Source organism: Musca vetustissima, unplaced genomic scaffold (assembly GCF_032173495.1).
Source record: "Musca vetustissima isolate MV318-11 ecotype Yass unplaced genomic scaffold, APGP_CSIRO_Mvet_v1 utg294689, whole genome shotgun sequence".
Taxonomy (NCBI): domain Eukaryota; kingdom Metazoa; phylum Arthropoda; class Insecta; order Diptera; family Muscidae; genus Musca; species Musca vetustissima.
The window spans coordinates 1-22,934 of record NW_026878622.1 but is presented as its reverse complement, the minus strand read 5'-3'; the positions used below and the strand labels follow the sequence as shown (position 1 = coordinate 22,934).

General features: G+C 34.5%; 1 pseudogene; it reads right to left on the bottom strand.

Annotated features, from left to right (window-relative positions):
* Nucleotides 1–233: 233 nt before the first annotated feature.
* Nucleotides 234–13,795, bottom strand: LOC133323414 (Ig-like and fibronectin type-III domain-containing protein 2; annotated as a pseudogene).
* Nucleotides 13,796–22,934: the final 9,139 nt, after the last annotated feature.

The window sequence follows — 22,934 nt, the reverse complement described above, 5'->3', positions numbered from 1 at the left end:
CGACAAAGAAGTCAGAGAATCATAAAAATGTAGTACAAAAATAATCCACAAAAGTTATCACATTATGTAGGATAATAGGTTGTAAAGTGTCGAAGTTTTGATTTTTTGTTGTTCACATCCTTCGCTATACGATACATTTTGCTTGACAAACTTATTGACATGTGTAAAATATTTTCAACATTCAACTTAACTCGGTAAAAAATATGTTTATGTATATGTTGTACTTACATTTTCTACATGGTCATATCATTGACTTTACCATATTGAACAATGAAGTAAATATCATCATTTGCAGCAGTAGCCGCCGCATCAGCGATGTCAAATTCTGTTGCATTGCCGTTGGATGCTTTAATGGTTGCATCATTTGTTGCTTTGCCATTGCTGTTTGAGGCATCTGCCGGTATTGTAGCGACTTCTGTGGAATTGTTGTTGTACTAACGAGATTGTTGTATTTGTTACTTTGATTGCATGTAAATCGATGACTGGGGCGGGTATACTATCCGTACCTGTTTGTTTGAATATGTTAAGAAGATTAGATCGAATGTTAGTGATTCTCTTATTAGAATTTAGTTTGAGATGGAGTGTGAAAAATAGACAAATTGAATGAATAAAATGTGTTCAGTATCGTCTGCAATTGACTTTGACTTATGTCAAGGCTTATATCAAGTTTTATTTTCAAATAGTAAACAAAGTCCTTATTTTTGATGGCGGGCATGACAACTCGTCACTGGAACATCGGAATCCGAAAATTCCAACGGTGTTAGAAAGAGTACATGTCTGGCTCTCGTATGAACTAGGATTATTGACTTCGCTCTAAAATTAACAAAATGGTGGACCTTTGAAAAAATATTTTTGGAAAATCGCCGATTTTGTACAAACCAAGTTAAAAAATAAAGAAGATCTTCACCGATTGGCTTTATCCTAGTTCATACGAGAGCTATACACTCCCAGAGAAACGTTGCAAAATTTGGAACCGATTGGATTATTAGTTTTTGGATTATCGTGCCCGCCATTCGTAAAAAAAATGTTTAGAGAAAAACGCATTTAAAGTTTGAGAAGCCCTTCAGCCGTCACTTAATGCTGACACAATAAATCGGCTATATCTTCAAGAGTTTTTGAGATTTTCACTTGAAATTTTGTAGAGACATTCTTTAATCAGTGTAGATTCGAATTATATCAACACAAATTTTGACCCCTAGAATGGGGGAGGGTCCCCTTAAGGGAAGGCCAAAAAAATATACGGAGCATGCAATAATTAAATCAGAAAGTAAACAATTCGTAGTGCTTCGACAACTGGTTTAAGCTCATGAAAATTAAATATCTATAGTAGTCATCATATGATCTTTAAAAATCATCGATCGTCATCAATAAAGGGTACCTACATTGATGACTACCGAATATCGGTTGGAACTGTTATATTTGTTCATACAACTGAATATTCAATATACTAATGGTTAGATCCTAAAATGTTTCGAAACCTTGTGATACTGTAATATAGAAGCTATGTCAAACTTGAAGCTTTTTGAAGAAACCTCAAATAGCCTATATTCATATATCCACAACATACATAAAATCGATCGCGATTTGTTTTGGGGGGTTACGCGGCCAGGAGAAAACCAAACAACTTAGGAGAAGAACCCATTATGCAATATTATATCCACATAAGCTGGAAAATGTGTACTAGGAAACTAAGTAAAACTCTCTGTATGTTGGAATTGACCAAACTATTAAACCTCTCTGGAATTAGGTAAAAATCTATTTCCCCTAAAAATATTCTAAACCAGTAAGGAAAGTAGTAAAGTCGGACGGGGCCGACTATATGATACCCTTCACCACTATGGGTATATTAAACAGGACTATTAACATGAAATTGGATGAAATATAATATGTTATATTTATCTAAATTTGAATCTACCTAGATCTGTCCATAAAGAATGTAAATCGACTTCAAACAAATATAAATAGGTCATTCGTTGGGCTATGCCTGTACTTCTAGAAAACGCAACTACGTAATTCTATGCTCAATTTTGTACGTTGTGCAAAATTTGATGTCAATCTGACTAACATGAGGAGTTTGATGCCCAATTTACTTGAAATCGGGCGAAAATATATATGGAAGCTCTATCCAAATATTAAGCGATTTCAAACACACTTGTCACAGGTGCGTAAATTACTTAAAATCAATCTATAAGGCAGACATCACTCTAGGCTCAATTCAGTACGTTATGCCAAATTTCGTGCAAATCGAAGGATATATAGGGACTTTGGGGCACCATTTACATGAAATCGGACGAAACTATATATGGGAGCTATATCTAAATCTGGACCGATTTTCACGAAACTTGGCAGGCATCATTCTAGGCTCAATTCAGTACGTTATACCAAATATCGTGCAAATCGAATGATATATAGGGACTTTGGGTCACCATTTACATGAAATCGGTCAAAACTATATATGGGAGCTATATCTAAATCTGGACCGATTTTCTTGGACCTTAGCAGACATCACTCTAGGCTTAATTCAGTACGTTATGCCAAATTTCGTGCAAATCGAAAGATATATAGGGACTTTGGTGCACCATTTACATGAAATCGGACGAAACTATATATGGGAGCTATATCTAAATCTGGACCGATTTTCACGAAACTTGGCAGGCATCACGAAACTTGGCAGGCATCATTCTAGGCTCAATTCAGTACGTTATGCCAAATTTCGTGCAAATCGAAAGATATATAGGGACTTTGGGGCACCATTTACATGAAATCGGACGAAACTATATATGGGAGCTATATCTAAATCTGGACCGATTTTCTTGAAACTTGGCAGACATCACTCTAGGCTTAATTCAGTACGTTATGCCAAATTTTGTGCAAATCGAAGGATATATAGGGACTTTGGGGCACCATTTACATGAAATCGGACGAAACTATATATGGGAGCTATATCTAAATCTGGACCGATTTTCACGAAATTTGGCAGGCATCATTCTAGACCTAAATGATTAGGCTGTACCAAATTTCGTGCAAATAGAATGATATATAGGGACCGTTTACATTAAATCGGTTAAATATATATATGGGAGCTATATCTAAATCTGAACCGATTTTTCCCAATTTCAATAGGGTTCGTCCTTGGGCCGAATAAGTGACCTATGCCAAATTTCATCCAATTCGGATCATAAATGCGACATGTACTTTGTTTACAAAAATACATGGACAGACAGACAGACGGACGGACGGACATGCATAAATCGACTTAAAAAGTGATTCTATGCATATTCTCAAAAGGAACCATGTGTCTATCTCGTTTCCTTTTGCCTGATATAAACATATGCACAAAGACATAATACCCTGTACCACAGTGTGGTGAAGAGTATAAAAATCCCCAAAAAAAAAAGATTTCTTTTGTACTCTTATAAAAATCTACGACCAGTTTATGCCTGTAAAAAAATTCGCATTTGCTAATCCCTGAAAAAATATTCTATAAAAATGTAGTCCTTCATAAATATTCTCATAAAAATTCAGGCCAAAAACATTCGTTTAAATATTCACTGGAACAAATCTACATAAAATCCATCAAGCCCTAATGAACATACACCTACATTTTAAGGGGATGTGCCTTTATATTGGGCTTATGACAAAACTGGACAAACATTAACATGTTTCTTCAGGGAGGTAATTTACCATCTGAAAATCTTAAATGCCAAAAACAATCACTTCGATTCCAAATCCTTCAAATTGTGGGACCTTAAAATGAGGACTACGCAAATTTTTCTGTAAGGTGGTATTTCGGGGTAACCCCTATATAACGGCAACCCAAGTATTCAGTATTTTAATGGTTTTGGACACACATTTCTAATTAATTGGTTGTAATTCTAAATGTTCCTTCTAAAAAATCTCAATATTGGTTCACCATGGATAGTTTTTGGGGAGCTTGAGCATGTGCTTCACCCTATTTGGGAGCAATTTAATATTTTGAATTCTGACTGGGTAGAAAATGTCTCCACCGAACATTTTACACATTGGCTCATATATCCGGATAGCACCCATATAATAGTATGGGTGGTTTGAACACGTTTTTTATCCGAATTGGTTTGAACATGATTTTATCTAAATTGGCTTTAATTTTATTTGTCAGGTTGTCATGTGTCAAATCTTTGTACTAAACATGATCAACATTGGTTCACTTTTAGGGAATCCCCCACATATGGCTACATCCCAACCTTAGCTATAATTTTGTATTTTTATTTCTCATTGAGTAGAAAATTCCCTATACACCCATTATTCGGTATTATAGGGGGTGTGGGAATATTTTTTAACCGAATTCCTTCTAATTTGATTTGTCAAATTCTTGATTATAAAATCTTCCTACAAAATATTCTCAATGTCCGGTTACCGTTTGTCTTATATACAAATATATAAATTCTTTTACGGTATTAATACATTTTCAACCGAATTTCTCGTAAGAGTGGCTACAATTTGACATATCGGATTCGTGGCGAATAAAAATTAAACTAATAAAAGACCCTTTTAATTTTTTCTCAACTTTGTAATTTCGAACACTGTTTTTATATCCTACACAACTATGTTATCAGGGTATTATAACTTTATGTAGTATCAAGACTTTGTAACGTTGCGAAATATTGTCCTAGACCAACCTTTTAGTATACCGATCATATCTCGATTAGCTGGGTCGATCTAGACATGTGTGTCTGTACGTCCATATGTCGATTATAATTTTTAAACACGATGCAGGTCGCAGTTATGTACCAATCGCCACGAAATTTTACATGTAAGACGGTTCTGGCCAGAGAATACCTCTATTGTTTTTAGTAACGATCGGTTAATATTTAGGGGGTTAAATGTTCAAAAATTTTATTTTTGTCCGTTTTTTTCTGTCACTTTTGAGACCCGTAGATCACAAAATCTTACACGGAGAAAAGGATCGGACCATAGAATAAGCATGACTATTTTCATAAAGATCGGTCAATATTTAATGGAGAATTGGCCAAATTTGCATAGTATGGTGCATATTTTTTACATAGAACATAGACCCGAGGAGTTGATAGTATATACGGAAGTTCTAAGTAAATGCGTACAAGGATCTACCTATTTTGGTATTGATTAGTATTAGCATTAACACAAGGTCGACGCTTATGAGTGTTCAGATGATGTTTAGGAAATAAAATGGACCAATAACCTAAATTTTGTGTATTTTTTCAAGTCGCTCTATTGGCCACAATAATAAGCCGACATCGAAACACATCACATGAGGAAGGGAATTTGGCCAACTAACAAGAATGGCTGTTTTGATCGGACAATATTCAGCGGGTCAAACCAAGACCTTTGCGTGTAAAATGACAATATTCGCATCATATGCCAGGGTAAGAAAAAGTAGCTAATCGGTTAAAAGGTAGCCAATATTGATAAATACTCTAAATTATCGTATCAGAATTGATATTTATTATTAGGTCATATAAATAATTCTCAGTCCATCTCTCAAATTGGATTTAATTTACAATTGTGTACATTCAAAATAGGTCATACTTGCTTACATATCATTACACTTATAACCATTATAACAAGAGCATTTCGGCCTAATACCCCTAGTACTCCATTCAACACTGCTGTGTGGATACCTACCTACAAAAACTAAGTTTTATCTTCAAACGAAATAAATTCCTTCTTTACCACCAATAGCTGATTTACTTTTTAGCCCTGCCTACATTTATCCTCCCCTGTCCCTTCATCGAAGTAGAATTGCTACCAATGCAAATTAATTAAATTTTCTAAATGGAAAATTCAATTTGCACATTGTAGTCGCAGGTGTGGTGACTGACTGTGTTTGTGACTCTGTCCAATACTTACCCTCCTCCAGACATTGCAGGATATTACCCGCATAGGAATCTGTGGTGGAATCAGTGGTGGCATTAGAATTGACACTGCCCGTTGTTGCCAATGAAGAGGTGTGGGCTACAGGTAAAACGCCACGGCACAGTGACATACATGTTGAGGGTACACCACGGCGTACACAGCATGGTGTGTGATCACGACCTCCGGCGGCACATTTGGCAATATTAGCTGCAAAAAAGAAATGAAAAAAGTGAAACAGTGGTGTCTTGGACATTGAGAAAGCGGCAAGTGATGGTGGTAAATCGAACAATGTCGTTGTGGTCGCAGCTCCGCCCAGGTAGGATTGGATCCAGCTATGTAGCAAATGGATCGAAAGCAACTTCGAATTGTTGGAACATAAGTAACAGAAGAAAAGTAATTATTTTCAGTTTTTATGTTATCCTTTAGCCAACATGGCTGAACGAGCACATTGGATGACTGGTTGCTTGGGTTGAGTGTTGGGTTGAATTGGTTCCTTGCTTGGCTATTGACTTTAAAGGCTACAATTATAAGGCAAAACTATAATGGCGACCAACAAAAAACCCATGGTAGAAGTTGTTGTGGCAGTAGCAACAACAACCAGCCGACAACGGGGTGGTATATAACTTAATTCGTATGCATATCATGTTGCATATACATCTTATTTAATGTCTTTTATTTCTTTGCTGGCCCATTCCGAAGAACTAAGGCTCAAGCATTCATGTTGGCAATATTGTTGTTGTTTGTATGTCGCCGCTGGCCTTTTTATTTATTCTGTTGCTGTTGTCGCTCCATGGTGTTTTTGCAACAACAACTGCAACTAGTTATCGAGCAATATAACACACCCAAGAAGTTGTATTAGGGGCGGTCCAGGGTGTAGAATGGGTAGCGTGAATATCTTTAATACTTTCATACTTATACATTTGTGCCCGACACGCCGCTCCCAGCTCCTCAATGTCCGACAATTTTATATTGTAACTGCATAAGGGTACACATTGTGGCAATAGTCCCGATCCATGACAGCATTTAGACATATCATAGTTGGGCTCTTCGGCGTCCTCCACTTCTACGGGTTTGGTGCTTGTGATTAAACGTGGTGAAGGTTCACTTTTGCCAAATGCCTTTATGGATACCACATAGAATTCATAGTAGACTTCGGGTTCCAAGCCTTCCAATATTAGTGGTGGATTTTTATAAATGGAGAAAAACAGGGAGAAGAAAACAGAAGTAGATGAAGAATAAGCGAACATGCAACAGGAATAGATGTTAGTGTATGTGTATGTTGTTTCCTCCTGTTTTTACTGAGCTCCGGCTTTAGTCAAGATGAAATAAGTGATCCAAAGTAAGTTTATAAAGAAACATGTTGCGGTTATAAATTCTTTTTCTCTGAGTACTTTTGAAAGTTGCACAGCAGCATCAGTTAGCCTAGGGAGGGCAGCTAGTACTATAAGTAGTACGTGTTTAAATTGACGTTATAAATAATGTCAAAGGAAATGAGAAGAATCAATAAATTTAAATGCTCTGGACTGCCCTGTACTTTGGCGGAACGAAGGAAGACCATTTTTAATGAAACGAGAGAAACGTAAGTTATGTAATATCCTGGCAGAATTTATAATGCGAACTTGAACTTTTTATACCCTACACCCCTAGGTGTAGGACATAAACATACCTAATATTTATACAAACTTGTGTACGTGCAAAATGCTGTCAGAAAAAAATGATACCTAACGGGATGGACCTAGGATGGGCGATATATATATTAATTTCACTCCCCTCTAATCCCCCATAATCTTCTAATAGTCCACGCCCTAAAACGTATTCGCATTTTTGTAAGTGTCCACGCCTTTAAAATTATTAGTATTCTTATAAGACTCTACGCCTTAAAAATTATTCATATTCTTATAAGACTCCATGCCTTAAACATATTGTTATAAGACTTCCTCCATGCCTTAAACATATTCTTATAAGACTCCACGCCTTAATAAATATTTTTATAAGACTCCACGAATTTTTATAAAAATCCATATATTAAAAACCTATATATTAAAAAACCAGTGAGCGGAGCAGTATAGTCGGACGGGGCCGACCATACGATACCCTACACAACTACAACTACTACTACTGCGGATGTTTATTCCGAGCCTGGGCAGTATTTCGTGATATTTGCACCCTCTTGCCCGATTAGAGGTAAACAGCTCCTCTTCCTCACACTGACATATTTTCCGAATATTACGAGTATTCAGTACAGCTATTGTCCAGATTCCCTTCACCGTGGGTTGTGTTGTGCTGTTCGGCTTTCATTTGTGGTCTATAGATCGACTAGAAAATAACACAAAAAATTAAGTTTTCGGTCCACTTCATTCCAAAATTATTATCTCATCATCAACGAAAATTATAGGCTTTGTCCTTGACCATAACTGGAACCTCATGGAACACTTCAAAGCGATCAGCGATATAGTTCCGCTCTATAGAGTGATAATGGGTTATTAAATAATATACGAATACGGAGATACCTGTAAATATTTAGATGTAACTCCCACATCCGAGCACATACAACAATATAATAGGTGTTAATTTAAAGGTCAACCACTTCTCTTGGATATAATATCAACTTCTCAGGTCTATGTCCTTCAGGGGTAAATATATACGCTATAGAATACAAATTTTGTAATTTTTCACACAAAAGTCAGGGTCCATTTGACCCGGTAAATATTGACAGATCTTTATCAAAACAGGCATGCTTATTCTTTGGCCCGATCCCCTTCTCCATGCAAAATTTCACGATGTTCGGGACATTATTGTGGCCTCTGGAGCGCCCAGAAATACCGACAAAAATTTAGTATTTGGTCCATTTCATCCCCTAAATATTAACCGATCTTTCCCAAAAACAATAGGGGTCTTCATTGGCCAGAACCTATCCTACATGCAAAATTTCGTGAAGATTGGTCCATAACTGTGGCCTGTATCGTGTTTACAAATTGTAATGGACAGACGGACGGACACACATGTCTAGATCGACTCAGCTAGTCGAGTTATGACGATCGGTATACTTAAAGATGGGTCTAGGACCAATATTTCGCGGCGTTACAAACTTTTGGGCCTGCACAAAGCTATAATACCCTGACAACATAGTTGTGTAGGGTATAAATATTCTTAAAAAAATCGACGCCTTGGAAAATATTCTTATAAAAATCCAGGTCTTGGATAAAATATTTTTATAAAAACCCAGGTTTTGGATAATTTTTTTTTATATAAAAAATCCAGGTCTTGGATAAAATATTTTTATCAAAATCCAGGTCTTGGTTAATTATTTTTTTTATAAAAATCCAGGTCTTGGATAATTTTTTTTTATAAAAATCCAGGTCTTGGGTAAAATATTTTTATAAAAATCCAGGTCTTGGATAAAATATTTTTATAAAAATCCAGGTCTTGGATAAAATATTTTTATAAAAATCCACGCCTTAGAAAAAATATTTTTATAAAAATCCACGCCTTAGAAAAAATAGAAAAAAACGCCTCAATGTAGAGCTTTCTGTTCCCAATCAACCCATATCTACATACCTTTACAACCGTGCTATAATCATCACCAACTCCCAAACGTCTAAATTTGACATGGAATGTTGTAATTGTATCGGCCAGTCTTTTTGGTTTAATCCAATCCAAAATGAGGAAAGTATCCTTTTTGGCAACCGTATGCAATTTGGTGGGTGGATCTGCCAATACACCATTACCTTGAAATAGGCAACTGCTAAATTCCGACATAAAACGCAGGCACCTAAAAGAAAAAAATGAAAACGAAAATTATAATGTAATGTTTGACCATGGTGCACACTAGACATCTGCAAGAATGTACTCGTACAATGAATGCCCATCCACATTCATGGGTGTTAAGTCGTATTCAGAGTACATAACAACATTGAATGAGTGCAAATGAATTCAACCACCGAAGTTGTATTGTTCTTCGTTGTGCTTTGTCCGATCAAACTCGAAAGCACAACATGCTGTATGATGAATTACAAGAACAAGTTATACAACATCAATGAGTCCAATGAGTGAACATCATGCATTATACTTTGTATTCTCTGTTTTCATTCAACGACTTACCATTAATGGTGGGCATTCATTGTACAGGTACATTCATGCAAATGTTTACCAGTGAGAAGTAATGTCTTTTATTTTTTTCTATTAAATACAAGTAATTAAAAACTCTAGAAAAATAAGTAAAAGTTGAATGAAATGACGTAAGAAAAAAACGTCGGAATCTTCCTTAGGGGATATACAAAAATAGGCCTATACAGAAAATTTCCCCAAATATTGCAAATTAGAGTACAAAGTTATATGAGGAGTACAAATAAGTATTTGCGGAAATACATACGCACTTTTTTGGGACTTAAAGACTTTTCATTTGTTTTTCATGTTTTCGTGGACTTAGGTCATTTTCTTACAAATTATCTCTCATTACATTTCTTTATTTCTGTAATAAATGTGTACTTTTGTTGATTTTTTACTTGCTAATATTATTAAGTAGAGATTGTTTATTAAAAATATGAATAAAAATAAGTAAAACGTCCTTAAGTTGGACAGGGCCGACCTTTTTATACTCACCGCCGTGAGGTGAACAGTCAAATTTTTAAATTGATCGGTATTTTTATATGGGTTTTATGCCATGGTAAATAACTACCAAGAGAAATATCAAAAATTCAGGCTATTGGAAATTTGGAAAATTGTCAAAAATTTGGTGTACAGTTTTGTGGGGTCTATACCATATCAAGGACAGATAACGATAATTTTTTTGTAAAAAAAGGATTGGACACCCAATGAGAACCCAAAATAACAAATTAGAACCTACTCAATTGAAAAACGTATCCAAAATACCGAAAAATGGGGTAACGTAATATGGGGGAACTCCAAAACTTGGACCAATATTGATAATTTAGAGTCCTAAATATAAAACTACAGTCGTTTGAAAAACATACCCAAACCTTCCAAAATTTCGAATATTGGGCGGTACCCTAAAAAGTAGACCAATATTGATATTTTTTGTTGGAAGGTGTGCTACCCCATAAGTACCTAAAATACCAAACTACAGACAATTCGGCTGAAAATCATGTCCAAAATCCTAAATATGAAATGTGGACTTAAAGCCTTTACGTGATGTTAAGTCAGTGACATGTGATGAATTGGACTTAGCGCCTCATCAATACAAAACAGCAATAACAAAAGAGATAAATATATTTATTTAAATATATATAAAAGCTTCAGTAGTGTTGGCGGGTTATTTGGGATACCATTTGTATTTTGTTTTTGCAAAATAGTCAGGCTTAATCCCAGTTTGTTGTTTTTATAAAAAACAACTATTTATTAGTGGGGAATGTATGGCATTGTCCGCCGTATGTATGGCATTGTAGACGAGGCACGGTCATACTGTTTGGTTTATTGCTTTAACTAGCAATACCAACAACAACGTTATGTGCATTCGTCACAAAGTGACGACACATAGCAGTGGGAAATGTATTGTAGTTGTCTGTAAATGCCTTGTTGACCACGAAGTCAGGCGCCAACGAAACGAACTTCTCATTGGGGTCGTATCGCTGGTAACGTAAGAACTTCGAATTGTCACAAGAGACATTTGGGTTTGAAAGGTTTTTTGTAAAGAAACTATTAATAGCTTCTGGGGAGAATATCCCAACAAAAAACTAAGGGAACTGATGAGGATCAGTGGCGAGATCCGAAACTAAAGTCTTCCCTGCCTTACCCCTCGGCGGACAATGCCATACATTCCCCACTAATAAATAGTTGTTTTTTATAAAAACAACAAACTGGGATTAAGCCTGACTATTTTGCAAAAACAAAATATATATAAAAGCTATATTGAAATCTAAACCGATTTCATCGAAACTTGTCACAGGTTAAGTTTTACTAATTTCAGTATGTTTTATGCATATCGGCCACATTTTGATATCTTGGTGCATAATTTACTTAAAATCGGACGAAAATATATATGAGAGCTATATATAAATCTGAACCGATTTTCACAAAACTTAGACCTTTTTTTGTCAAATCGACTCAAAAAGTGATTCTATGCATATTCTCAAAAGGAACCATGTGTCTATCTCGTTTCCTTTTGCCTGTTACAAACATATGCACTAAGACATAATACCCTGTACCTTAGTGTGGTGAAGGGTATAAATAGAATTTGGTTGGAGAACCTCAAACTACCGAAAATTGGGGGGTACCCTTATATTGGGGCTACAAGAAAAAATTGATCAATATTTATAATTTACAGTGGAGAGATTTGCTACCTAATAAGAACAATCAATTCGGTCGAAAAATACGATCAGAACCCCCAAAATACCAAAAATTTGGGAGTACCGTTATATGGGGACTACCAGAAAACCTGGACCTATATTTATAATTTTTAATGGAGTAATTTGGTACCCAATAAGAACCCAATATACAAAAACTGAATTCTCTGCAGTTATAAAACGAGACAAAGAACCCGAAAATACCGAAAATTGAAGGTATTCTTATATGGGGGCTCTCCGATAAAATGGACCTTTATACCAATAAGAACTCAAAGTTCCAAATTTCAGCGAATTCAGTTAAAAAACGCGCTCAAGAACCTCAAAATACCGAAAATTTTGGGGTACCCTTATATGGGAGCTATGCCTAAACGTGGACCGATTTTCTCCAATTTCAATAGGGTTCGTCCTTGGGCCAATTAAGTGGCCTGTGCCAAATTTCATCCAATTCGGATCATAAATGCGACCTGTACTTTGTTTACAATTTAACATGGACAGACGGACATGCGTAAATCGACTCAGAAAGTGATTCTATGCATATTCTCAAAAGGAACCATGGGTCTATCTCGATTATTTTTGCCTGTTACAAACATATGCACAAAGACATAATACCCTGTACCACAGTGTGGTGAAGGGTATAAAAAACATAACATACCCTTCATACTTTTGTGGATTGTATAAAAACCATAATATCTCTTCAATTAATTCGGGTAATTCGAATACTACTGTATAATTCGACACACTCATTGTGTAAAACATGTTCGTGTACGAACTTGCCGCATTTGTTCAAAGTTTGTGTGTTACAACATACATTCATACCGGAGTAAACATACACAATGAATACCGGTTCGTCGAGTCTGAAACGTGGATTGTATGAATCAAACGAATATACAACAAATTCGAAACTCTCATACCTGAAGCAATTCATGTTTTTGGTGTTGTTTGGCAAATCTGGCATCTCCATTTTAGTTTCTGTTTCCGCATCCTCCTCTTTGGACAGGGAACTTTTGTGCGTAAACATGCGCAGTCGTTCGCTGGGCAAACTTGAACCAAATTCATTTTCGGCCGTCACCACAATGCCGTACATTCTTTGCGGCTTTAAATCTGGTATTCGAAGTGATGTTGTGTTGCTATTTACCGTGCGCATAATGACACTTTCGTCCTTTTTCGTTAGACGGAATGCAATTCCGTTACATTGATTTTGTATTCTTTCACCGTGTCGGGTAGTTTTTCAGGTGGTTCCAACTGTTTCACAAACCTCACTGACTGTCACTTCCAGTGGAGTGCTGGGTATCTGCTGGACACCCTGCGGCGAGTATACACCCTGCGGTGTATACTCGCCGCGACACATATCTTGACACAAATCAGGTATTTGTTTCTCAACACAACATGGTACATGATTACGACCATCGGCCATGCAGCGCACGATTCGTGGGAAATCCTTTTCGCATGCCTCCGGCTCAATGCCGGTGGTGCCATCCAAAATATTGTGGACATTACCAAATCCCATACAGCCTTGACTGACGTTGTCACGTTCACAGCATTCGGTAAAGTCATGCGTTATCTGGACTGGTATGGAGGCGGTGCGCCAAAATGAGCGATTTTCCGTTGAGTCCAGTCGCCTTAATCATGAATATTCTTACAAGAATTCACGCCTTAATCATGAATATTCTTACAGGAATCCACGCCTTAATCATGAATATTCTCCACGCCACGCCCTAATGATCAATATACTTATAGTAATCTACGCCTTAATGATTACTTGAAAAGTATTAAGATTAAGATTAAGATTACATTTATTGAGCCTTTGAAACAAACAGTAAATTTTTACAGAGTTGTCATAATATTTAGAAATACTTAAAATTGTAATGTATGATGCTTAAGAGTAAGATAGACACAAAAATAAATTCAAAGTGTTAATGTTAAACAAAAATTCCTTGCTCCCGGGAATGCACTTATCTGGAGTGTTAATAAACTCAATTAAACTTATAATCTAAAAACAAAATAAAAACCAAAGGAAACTTGAAAAGTATTCTTATAGGAATATATGCCTTAATAGTTACTTGAAAGTATTCTTATAGGAATCTACGCCTACATGGTTACTTGAAAAATATTCTTATTACGCCGTAATGGTTACTTGGAAATTATTCTAATAGGAATCCACGCCTTAATTGTTACTTGAAAAGTATTCTTATAGGAATCTACGTCTTAATAGTTACTTGAAAAGTATTCTTATAGGAATCTGCGCCTAAATGGTTACTTGATAAATATTCTTCTTACGCCCTAATGGCTATTTGGAAAGTACTCTAATAGGAATCCATGCCTTAATGGTTACTTGGAAAGTATTCTAATAGGAATTCACGCCTTAATGGTGACTTGAAAATATTCTTAGATGATTCCACGCCTAAATGGCTGTTTGAAAAAATTTCTTATATGAATCCACGACTTAATGGTTACTTGAAAAATATTCTTATAGGAATCCATGTATTGGAAAATAATTTTTTTGTTAATTCACGATTTGAAGAAGTATTTTTTAAAAATTCGCGCGTTGAGAAATTATTTTGTAAGCTATTTTTTTAATGCTCGACCTTAAAAATTGTTTTTTAAAAATCCACGCTGTGGATTTTTATATGAACCAAAAAAAAAAATAAATCCACGCTGGCAAAAATATTTTCATAAAAATCCATGCTTGCAAAAATATTTTCATAAAAATCCAAGCCTTTGACAATTTTTTTTAATCCACGCTTTTGACAAAATTTTTTATAAAAATCCATCCACGTAGATGTTATAAAAATCTACGCTTTTGACAATATTTTTTATAAAAATCCATTTTTTAAATCCACGTTTTTGACAATTTTTGTTTATAAAAATCTATTTTTTTAATCCACGCTTTTGACAATTTTTTTTAATCCACGCTTTTGACAATTTTTTTTTAAATCCACGCCTTTCTTAATAAAAACCCATAACTTTGATTTTTTATAAAAAAATCTACGCCATTGAAAACAAATCCACGCCTTGAAAAAATATTTTCTAAAAATTCACGCCTTGAATAAATATTTTTTTAAAAAATTCACGCCTTGAAAAAATATTTTTTTTATAAAATTCACGTCTTGAAAAAATATTTTTTTTTTAAATTCACGCCTTGAAAATATATTTTTTTAAAAAATTCACGCCTTGAAAAAATATTTTTTTAAAAAATTCACGCCTTGAAAAAAATATTTTGAAAACTAATCCTCGCCTTGAAAAATATTTTTAATAATAATCCACGCCTTGCAAAAATATTTTTATAATAATCCATGTTTCTTTTAAAAATATACGTCTTAAAAAACATTTTTTATAAATATTCATCACATTTTATTTCAAAAATCCAGCCTATTTATCACTCAAAAATTTTTTTTATAAAAATCTAGAAAAATCCAAAAAAATTATATTTTTTCTAAAAATGCTAACTTTTTTCGTATTAGAAAAAAATATATATTACCATCTAATATATGTATACTGCGTAATACTGGATCTGAATTTAATTCACAGATATAGCTTCCCTTATCGGATGGTTTTAGACGTTTAATGAGTAGGACCCAGGGACGTACGCAGGGGGCCGGCCCGGGGGGCCCGAGCTTTTTGTGTCTGTGTGTTTTCAATGTAATCCATTTATTCATTTACCAATGGGTCCTACGGATTTAACGGTTGACAGCAAACATGTTGATGTTGTCAATACCAACAACAATTTTAACATTATGACATCCGTCACAGACTACTATACGGATAGCATTATCAGCATAAGTGCGGAGAGTGTGTAAGAGAATGAGAAAGGGAGAAGGAGGAAAAAACAAAAAATATTATTATTTTATTAATAAGGCCATAAATGTAATTATACAATAAATGAAAATACAGACAAAATAGAGTCAAACATCTGTATGACAGACTTTCCATATTGAATACGTAACTCATATAAATTGTTTTTAATCTCTCCATTAAAAATAGTCTATCTATAGTCGTCGATCCATAATTGAAACACCCAACGGCCCGTTATACAGAAGTTCCACTGTACATTCGTATAGATGTACATAACATTCATTAATAGATTAATTCATTTTTATGGTCGTCCAGTCGTCCTTGACGACAATAACAAAAACCAAAAAGTGAAAAACGGATGCAAAGGGAATTGAGGCAACTGTAGCAACAGTCCGACTGCCGCACCGGTCGTCTGAAAACATTTTTTTTCCAAATCCCTTTTGCCCGGATAAACATATGGCTTATTATGACACCACGACCGGAAAGAAAATAAATGGGCCAAAATCTGCACTCAAACATAAACTCACACAATACAATAACAAAAGAGCACAATAACAACAATTATATCAGATGCATTAATTAATTCAAAAGTAAATATAAATCATACAAAAAATAATTTACGAATGGTACAGTACCAGCAGCGGCACTGGATCGGTGATGTTAAAATGAAATAATATTTATTGACATTCTCAATGATGGCACACATTTTATTTTAATCCTCCGTATAATTTAAATCTTTAAAAGAAGGCATGTTTTGTTTTGGAGGTAATAACGCAATTGGTCACATGTTTCCGTCACTTCTATACATCAATGAACAAAATATAAGTCAACTATAATGGTCTTATCCGATTTCCGTTATTTTTATAATCTTGGACACAGCTTCAAAATAGATTAATTTCTTTTGATATTTATACCCTCAGCCTTATGACTAATGAGGGTATACGCCAGAAATGCGCCTTGTCGAAATATTGGTTTTAGAGCCCATGTTTCTTTGGACCAAATCCGTTTCCACAATTTGTAGTCCAGTTGGCTGGTGCGCACGATAACTCTGACGGGAGTAAACGATTTCATCGAAACTTTTCACATCGGAAATCAGTCCAAGTTCGAAGATGGGGAATATCGCTCCACTCCTTCTTGTACCACCCCAAAGTTGTCCAAATTTTGCTGAAAGTTAATTTTATAAAATCATGCCAACGGACTATTCGATTTTAACCAAACTTTATGAAACCTACTTGTATTATCTTTAACAAGTCAATCCACTCCTTTAAGTACCATTCCCACGAATGAAAATTTTGAAACTTTACAAATCATATATAAATCGAAAGGAATATCAAAATTTCACCCAAAATTTGCACATGGTAATATTTTTATCCTTCACCACACTGTGGTACAGGGTATTTTGTCTTTGTACATATGTTTGTAACAGGCAAAATGAAACGAGTTAGACCCATGGTTCCTTTTGAAAATATGCATAGAATCACTTTCTGAGTGATTCTATGCATATCCATCCGTCTGTTCTTCTGTCCATGTTAAATTGTAAACAAAGTACAGGTCGCATTTATGATCCGAATGGGATGAAATTTGGCACATGTCACTTATTTGGCCCAAGGACGAACCCTATTGAAATTGGGAAAAATCGGTCCAGATTTAGATATAGCTCCCATATATAGTTTCGACCGATTTAATGTAAACGCGTTCTGAATAAGGTGTAGAATGATGTGTTTTGAGTTTCCTGAAAATCGGTCCAGATTTAGATATAGCTCCCATATATATATTCGTCCGATTTAAGTTAAATGGTGTACCAAAGGTCCTATATATCTTTCGATTTGCACGAAATTGCAATTTTCTGTTTTCAATTAAGTCCATTTCGGTCACACACACGGACACCAATATTAATTTCCAAAATACAGTATCCCTGGGAGAGAGTGTATGCATGTGTGTGTGTGCACATTTCTGTTCAAATATGCAAACACATAATGCACATGGATGTGTGGCAAATTATATATAGCATTTCCACATTAAATGAAACCTTTTACAAATTAAATGAACCCTTTTCCAAATTAAATGAACCCTTTTCCAAATTAAATGAAACCTTTTCCAAATTAAATGAAACCTTTTCCAAATTAAATGAAACCTTTTCCACTTGAAATGAAACCTTTTACAAATAGAATGAAACCTTTTCCAATTGAAATGAAACCTTTTACAAATAGAATGAAACTTTTTCCAAATTAAATGAAACCTTTATTCTTATCTAAGGAAATATAATATTTGCACTAATTTTAAACCAATATTTCAAAATTAAATCAAAGAATATTAACAAATATAGTTGTATGGATATGTAATTAACATAAATATTCTTTATTCGGTGTGATTTCATTTAATATCTTTACAACATAAAACTAAATAAATAGTAATACAAATTGGGGTATTTCTTGACATTTTAATAAATAAATATTTAAGAACAAGAATTGAATACCCGGTCCTAAATGCGAAATACATATTTGACTTAATAAATTGTTGATGATAAGGTAACTGCTTATCTTAATGAAGGGGTTCCCGACTTGCAGCTTGTGGGATTTTCAAAACCATGTCCATAACGTAGTTAGAACAATCTTGCCGAGTAAGCTTTTGAATACTTCGCTCGATTACATCAACAATGTTATGTTCCATTGAAACGTCACACAGCTCAGCTCTTGCACATAATTTTATTTTTGAAAATGCATTTTCGATTGGATTTAGCATTGGAGAATAAGGCGGTTAGAATTTAAGGTTGCATCTTTTGGATTCGATCAAATTTTTTATGTCATGTCGCTTGTGTACTTGAGCGTTATTTTCCAAATCTGGATTGATTTTCTCAAAAAAAATTTCTATAAATAATTTAAATCTGTCTGCATTGACCTCTGACCGTAGGCAACACAATGTGTGCTCTTGTTCCTTGTCTTGAACGGGCTTGGGTTCTTCGTATGTGAAGATTAAATCCACACTCATCAATGAATATAAATTTTTCTCCTTGTTGGGGTATCCATTTTGTAAAGTCTTGAGCATATTTTTGTCTCAAGCCTAATGTTCTGGAGTCATTCTTTCGTTCTATTTCAATAGAGGCCATCTTAAACGAATGGTTCTTCCCTCTTCATAGAATTTAAATAATAACAATTTCATGTCTTTTGTTATTTTGTTATACTGACCCAATTTGTTTCGGGGTCTTGTAGAGCATTTCCACTTGCAATACTTGGCGAGGATATTGATTCTTCCTCAGGTTCCCAATTATCAGAGCTTCCCGGTCAGGTTCGCATTTATTTTAAACGTTGCTATTTTTAAATACAGTGAACTCTCGATAATGTGAACATCCAAAACAGTAAACTCTCGACAATGTGAAGTAATTACAAACAAAATTTTGGAACATTGAAGGAAAATAAGCGTGGAGGAAATAGAACTAAGTGGTTGACACCACAAGTTTTAAGTCTGATCGAGTTCTATATAGAAAGTCAACCTGGAATTACCCTCAAAGCCATAAAAACTAAACTGTTGAGAGAAAATGATATAAATATTTCCACAAGATGCATAGAATATGGATTACGGAAATTAAAAATTACGTTTAAGATGGCCTCTATTGAAATAGAACGAAAGAATGACTCCAGAACATTAGGCTTGAAACAAGCCCGTTCAAGACAAGGAACAAGAGCACACATTGTGTTGCCTACGGTCAGAGGTCGTAATGTCACTATAATTGCAGCAATAAACAACGCGGGAGTTGTACATCACACAATCGTTTCTAATTCCAGTGTCAATGCAGACAGATTTAAATTATTTATAGATTTTTTTTTTTGAGAAAATCAATCCAGAGTTGGAAAATAACGCTCAAATACACAAGCGACATGACATAAAAAATTTGATCGAATCCAAAAGATTCGATCAAATTTAAATTCTTACCGCCTTATTCTCCAATGCTAAATCCAATCGAAAATGCATTTTCAAAAATAAAATTATGTGCAAGAGCTGAGCTGTGTGACGTTTCAATGGAACATAACATTGTTGATGTAATCGAGCGAAGTATTCAAAAGCTTACTCGGCAAGATTGTTCTAACTACGTTATGGACATGGTTTTGAAAATCCCACAAGCTGCAAGTCGGGAACCCCTTCATTAAGATAAGCAGTTACCTTATCATCAACAATTTATTAAGTCAAATATGTATTTCGCATTTAGGACCGGGTATTCAATTCTTGTTCTTAAATATTGATTTATTAAAATGTCAAGAAATACCCCAGTTTGTATTACTATTTATTTAGTTTTATGTAGTAAAGATATTAAATGAAATCGCACCGAATTAATGAATATTTATGTTAATTACATAGCCATACAACTATATTTGTTAATATTCTTTGATTTAATTTTCAAATATTGGTTTAAAATTAGTGCAAATATTGTATTTCCTTAGATAAGAATAAAGGTTTCATTTAATTTGGAAAAAGTTTCATTCTATTTGTAAAAGGTTTCATTTCAATTGGAAAAGGTTTCATTCTATTTGTAAAAGGTTTCATTTAAAGTGGAAAAGGTTTCATTTAATTTGGAAAAGGGTTCATTTAATATGGAAAAGGTTTCATTTAATTTGGAAAAGGTTTCATTTAATTTGGAAAAGGGTTCATTTAATTTGTAAAAGGTTTCATTTAATGTGGAAATGCTATATATATATATATACTAGCTGGACCCGTGGCACTTCGCTGCCCCTATCAAAGGCCAAAAAAGTAATGGCAATTTTTACGATGGAATGTGTAACTGACTTAGAATTTTTAAACGTATAACATTATTGCTATGGGAAAAACTCGTAACTCAAGTGACAGTGCATTCCAACATCACGCAAATATTCCAAATTCGAGGTACCAAAATATTGGTGTTTCTGGAGGAGAGAGTGAAAGGAAACATACTTAAGTGTACACGGTAATATATTTAGTGAATAAATCATTCAAAAGAACTTCCAAGAAAGCGAGTAATATATTCCGACGCGTGATTGTCACTACGTAGATTATAAATTAAGCGTATTATGATATTAATAATTCGCTTTAGCCCAAAGCTTTTGGTTTGAAAATAATGCACAGAACGCAGTGCATAAAACCTTCCATCAAAGTAGAAGTATACATTGAAAAGCAGTAATAGGATCAGCGAATAAAAATTAAAGGTGTATCTAAATTTGTCATATCCCAGTTTCCGACTTTTAACGTGCCTTCTAGATGATCAAACGATTTATAATTAAAATTCACACTATTCACTTCGGTGTTTTTTAAGCCAAATAACATTTTTTCCAAAGTAAATATGTTGTCACAAAAAAAAAAACAGTAAGGAAAGCAGTAAATTCGGACTGGGCCGACTATATGATACCCTTCACCACTTTGGGTATATTCTACATATGTACCCTAACAGTCGTCGCCATGTTGAAGGAACATTGACATGAAATTGAACGAACTTAAATATGTGAAATTTATCTAACATCAATCCCTACACATGTCATTCTGCAACCCATGCTAAATTTTATAAGTCCATTTTAAGCAAACTTGACACACGCTATTTGGTATGTTGCTCGGTTTAAAATTTAATCTCAATCAGACATCCATTGATTACATGGTGTACATTTACCATGAACCGAATTCAAGGAAACTTACCAGAGATTAATTTATATCGGACGAACATATATATGGAAGCTACATCTTAATCTGAACAGATTTTTACGAAACTTTGCTAGACTATTCTACACTTAATTCAGTACGCTATGCCAAAATTCGTGCAAATCGTTTATATAGAGGCTTTAATGCACCATTTACATAAAATCGGACGAAAATATATTTTGGAGCTATATCTAAATCTGAACAGATTTTCACGAAACTTTGCACGCATTATTCTAGACTTAATTCAGTCCGCTTTGCCAAAATTCGTGCAAATCGAATGATTTTCAGGGGCTTTGGTGCACCATTTACCTAAACGCAGGCAAAACTATATATGGGAGCTATATCTAAATCTGAATCGATTTTCATCGAAACTTACCACAAATCATTTCAGACTTAATTCAGTACGCTATGACAGAATTCATGTAAATCGAATGATATATAGCGACTTTGGTGTACCAATTACCTAAAATCGGTCGAAACTATATATGGAAGCTATATCTAATTCTGAACCGATTTTCACGAAACTTAGCATACATCATTCTTGACCTAATTTAGTAGGCTGTACCAAATTTATTGCAAATCGAAAAATATATAGAGACCATTTACATTAAATCGGACAAAAATATATATGGGAGCTATATCTAAATCTGAAGCAATTTTCATGAAAATTAGCACAATCATTCTGGACTTAATTCAGTACGCTATGCCAAAATTGGTGCAAATCGAATGATTTTCAGTGACTTTCGATGTTCAGGAAACTTAGCAAACATCATTCTAGACTAAATTCAGTACGCTATGCTAAAATCTATCTAAATCTGAATCGATTTTCACGAAACTTAGCACACATCATTCTAGACTTAATTCAGTACGCTATGCCAAAATTCATGCAAATCGAATGATATATAGCGACTTTGGTGTACCAATGACCTAAAATCGGGCGAAACTATATGGGAGCTATATCTTAATCTGAACCGATTTTCACGAAACTTAGCACACATCATTCTTGGCATAATTCAGTATGCTATACCAAATTTCGTGCAAATCGAAAGATATATAGGGACCATTTACATTAAATCGGACAAAAAAATATGTAGGAGCAATATGTAAATCTGAACCGATTTTCACCAATTTCAATAGGGTTCGTCCTTGGGCCAAATACATGAGCTGTACCAAATTTCAACCAAATCGGATTATAAATGCGACCTGTACTTTGTTTACAATTTAACATCAACAGATGGACGGGCGGACAGACGGACATGCATAAATCGACTCAGAAAGTGATTCTATGCATATTATCAAAAGGACCAT